Raw genomic sequence first — 5,000 nt, forward strand, 5'->3', positions numbered from 1 at the left:
GTGGTATTCTTGGTTGTCAAATCTGAAAGAGCCAAATCTCATACATTTTTCTGTGAGCTGCATGTAGTCTCTTTTACAGATCGGTAGGCTATTTTCGTCGATGGTTTGTAGTGCTTCCTTGATAGCGTTGATGGCGCCTTTTATGGAGACATGGGTAAATAACGATGTTACATCGTAACTGATTAATCTTTTCTGTGAAAAGTTTATGTTGTTGAGTTTCTCGATTAAGTCTGTGGAATTTTGGAGATGCGTACTACTGATGTTACCAAGGGCGGACGATAGGGGTTTGGCTAGGATTTTAGCTAACCTGTGCGGGGCGCTTCCAATACCTGAAGTAATGGGTCTAAGAGGTATCTCCTGTTTGTGGATCTTGGGGAGTCCTTTCAAGGTCGGTATCTTGGGATCTTCTCCTAAGAGATGTAACATTTTCTTACCTTTTCGGTTCTCTTCAAAATCTTTCTTGTGGTTTTGTTGAACTGTTCCGCTTCCTCTTTTGCTTTGCCGATGTTTTGTTTGGTGTATGTGGATGGGTCGGATAAGAGATCCTCCATTTTGCGTACGTAATCCAATTTATCAAGGATCACTATACCTCCGCCTTTATCAGCTGTTGTGATCAAGATGTCGTTGTTGTCTCGGAGTTCTTTTAGTGCACGTGTGTACCTTCTGGGGATGGCTGGCTCACGTTTTCTCGAGGCTAGTGAGCAGCATAATATTAGACATACTTTATTATCAATATTGTTCATTGTATTAAAAACCATTGTACAACCAAACGTAACCCACCTCCAAGGAGGGAACGCGGTCTTACTCAGACTATGTATACCGCCAGCTTCACTCCAGAGTCACATTCCTCTGAAGAAGCGTAGAGCGAAACCGGTCAGGAATAAACTCAGGAACTCTGAACTAGACCCATGACTTCTTTTTCCACCTTCATCATATATATATATATATATATATATATATATATATATATATATATATATATATATATATATATGTATATAATATATATATATATATATATATATATATATATATATATATATATGAGCTCTGAGCTCTCTTCCGGGAGGAAAATAACTGTCGATCACGAGTCTAACACGTGATCCAAGACCATGGTGAATCACACAGACACACGCAGACGGACAGACTAACCAGCCCTTCTAATCTTCAAGACAACATTACGCCGAAGAGGTGGAGTCAAAGAAGCCGTAAAAGAGAGATTTAAAGAGAGCAGCAGAAGAGAGGAGGGGGGCTGTAAAAGTTTGAAAATGACGAGCGTTCGTTATTGAACGAAAATTAATTTCGAACGATAAAAAAGGATAATGTGCTGCCCTGGTTCAAAGGGGTGACATTAAAGTCTCTGAGATATTGATTCATAAAACGTATGCGCTCCATAGTCCATATGAGGGGACAGACAGACAGAAAAAGATGGATATATAGGCAGATATATACATACATACAGACAGACAGACAGACAGACAGACAGACAGACAGAAAGACAATTCATTTAGAAATATATGCATACATACATACATACATACATAAATACATATATACATACATACATACATACATACATACATATATATAGACAAACATACATACATCCATACAGACAGACAGGCAGACAGACAGAGAATGAGATAAATATACATACATATATACATACATACATACATGCATACATACATACATACATACATACATATACATACATACATACATATAGATAGACAGACATACGTACATCCATACAGACAGACAGACTGACAAAGAATAAGATAAATATACATATATGAATACATATATACATACATACATACATACATACATACATACATATAGACAGACAGATATATGTACAAACATACAGGCGGACAAGCAGACAGACAATAAGATAAACCTACATACATACATACATACATATATACATATATACATACGTACATGCAGACAGACAGATAGTCAGACAGACAGTCAGTCAATCAGTCATACAGACAGAAAGACAGACAGACAGGCAGACAGACAGATAGACAGACAATTACATAGAGAAGGAGCAGAGATTGAAGGTATGCCAGTGAGATTGCGAGAATATGAGATTGTACAGCAGTGAGACGGAGCGGTCGAGAGACCCAGAGACTGTGACCTTATGAAACTGTGAGATTGTGAGAGACTGTGAGATTGTGAGACCGAGAGCCTCAGAGACCGAGAGACTGTGGTCTTGTAAAAATATGAGAATGTGAGAGACTGTGAGATTGTGAGACTGAGAGTTTGAGAGACCGAGAGACTGTGAGATTGTAAAAATATGAGAATGTGACACTATGGTCTTGTGAAAATATGAGAATGTGAGAGACTGTGAGACTGTGAGATTTTAAGAATGAGAGACCGAGAGACTAGTTTTGTGAAAATATGAGAATATGAGACTGTGAGATTGTGAGACTATGATATTTTGAGACGACTACAGGATTGTGAGATTAAGAGACTGAGAGACTGTGAGACTGAGAGACTTTGAGATTGTGAGACCGACTGTAGGATTGGGAGACTGAGAAACTGTGTGATTGTGATAGTGAATGTGAGACTGAGAGACCGACTATAGGATTGTGAGACTGAGAAGCTGTGAGACTGCAAGACCGAGAGACTATGGGATTGTGAGACAGACAGTGAGATTGTAAGATCGACTGTGAAATTTTAAGACTGAGAGACAGTGAGATTGTGAGACCGAGAGAGTGTAAGATTGTGAGATTGAGACACTTTGAGGTTGTGAGACCGACTATAGGATCGTGAGAATGAGAGACAGTGAGATTGTGAGACGGACAATATGTTTGTGAGAGTAAGAGATTATGAGACAGGACCTGCAAGATTGAAACTGCAAGACTAGGAATGTGAGACCGATTATGGGATTGTGAGACTTGGACTGTGAGACTGAGACCGTGAGACTTGGACTTTGAGGCTGAGACTGTAAGACTGGGATTGTGAGGCCGAGATGAAATTTGGACTGTGAGACTGTGATTGTGAGATAGATATTGTAAGACTTAGACTGTGAGACTAAGAGACTGTGAGACTGAGGGGCTGTGAGACTAAGAGACTGTGAGACTGAGGGGCTGTGAGACTGAGATAGTGAGATTATGAAACTAAAGCATTGAGACTTGGAGTGTGAGCCTGAGACTGATTCTAGGACTGAGATTTGAGACTGAGTCGGAAGTGAACGAGGGAGGGAAGCCGTGTGTATGTGTGTGTGTGTGTGTGTGTGTGTGTGTGTGTGTGTGTGTGTGTGTGTGTGTGTGTGTGTGTGTGTGTGTGTGTATGTGCGTGTGTGTAGACATGCATGTGTACGTGTGTGTGTGTGTGTGTGTGTGTGTGTGTGTGTGTGTGTGTGTGTGTGTGTGTGTGTGTGTGTGTGTGTGTGTGTGTGTGTGTGTGTGCGTGTGCGTGTGTGTTCTTGTATATACATTCGCATGCCTGCATGTACGTGTCTGCATGCACTTGTTTGCTTGTAAATAATTAAAAACATTGTCAACAACGAGTTCATATGTTGATTAAAAAGATGAGAGCACAAACACTAAAACAATAAATAATAAGCAATAAACAATAAACAATAAATATTAAACAATAAAAAGAATATGAGCTTGTTAGTTCCATAACATCTGGGGAAGAGGAGGGGGAGAGGGTGGAGGAGGGGGATTTTGGTGGAGTGGTAAGGGGTAGTTGGGGGAGAGGGGGAGGGGAGGAGTAGGTGGTGGGGAGTAGGAGAGGGGCAGGTAATTTAGTGCGAACGACTGACGAGTGATGGAGTAAGTGTGTTACTGAGTGGACGCCGCGAGATAGGAAGCGTGGAAGAGGGAGACCAGACAGGAGATGGAGAGAAAGGATTAAGAAGTTTGCAGGAGTGACGTGGCAGAGGTTGGCGCGGTCGTGTGAATCATGGAGTGCTATGAAAGAGGCCTTTGTTCAGCAGTGGACTCAGGATGGCTGATTTGGTTTGAAATGATTTCTAACAAAACAGTCACAGAAGGATGGGGACGGTAGGTGATAATGAACATAGAACTGCTTAGTCTAGGCCTTATGGTCTGTTGCAGCCTCCTTTTATTCTTATGTTTTTATGTTAGTAGCTCCCCGCACCACACATGCGATTAAAAAGATTTTATATTTTAATTGAATTAGTTTAGACATGGCTAGTTAGACCACACTTGTGGTGAGGTTAATTGGTGAAGGAGATGTTAATATTAGTTGGCAATGGACATATTGGTGATCCTTTGTGTATTGCTGCATATAGTTTCATAATGTAGTACGGGTCATCATCATTATCATCTTTATGGTTGTCAATGTTGTTGTTGTTATTGTTGTTGTTTTTCTTCATTTTCTTCTTCTTCTTCTTCTTCTTCTTCTTCTTCTTCTTCTTCTTCTTCTTCTTCTTCTTCTTCTTCTTCTTCTTCTTCTTCTTCTTCTTCTTCTTCTTCTTCTTCTTCTTCTTCTTCTTCTTCTTCTTCTTCTTCTTCTTCTTCTTCTTCTTCTTCTTCTTCTTCTTCTTCTTCTTCTTCTTCTTCTTCTTCTTCTTCTTCTTCTTCTTCTTCTTCTTCTTCTTCTTCTTCTTCTTCTTCTTCTTCTTCTTCTTCTTCTTCTTCTTCTTCTTCTTCTTCTTCTTCTTCTTCTTCTTCTTCTTTCTTTCGTTCTTCTTTTCTTCTTCTTTTCTTCTTTTCTTCTTTTTTCTCTTCTTTTCATCTTCTTGTCATCGTTATCTATCATCAAGGATAGAAACGCTGGTTACCATATATAAAACGAGTCACTGTGATGAATGGGTAATTTGTTTATAGACGAGCTTTCCCGGTGGATACCGTGTCGAACTCATGAGCAGGTGGTCGTGAGTTCGATTCCGGGGACCCTCTGCGTGCTTCTTGCGTTGGTTCCCGACAGCCCTGGCCAGGCGGGGAGGCGACCCAAACATCGGGGTAAAAAAGATCAGCGGCCTGCCGCAATTGACAGGGTTTTTCACTTCCCACTGT

The sequence above is a fragment of the Oratosquilla oratoria genome, chromosome 4 (assembly GCF_046742065.1).
Source record: "Oratosquilla oratoria isolate Oo_2021 chromosome 4, ASM4674206v1, whole genome shotgun sequence".
Taxonomy (NCBI): domain Eukaryota; kingdom Metazoa; phylum Arthropoda; class Malacostraca; order Stomatopoda; family Squillidae; genus Oratosquilla; species Oratosquilla oratoria.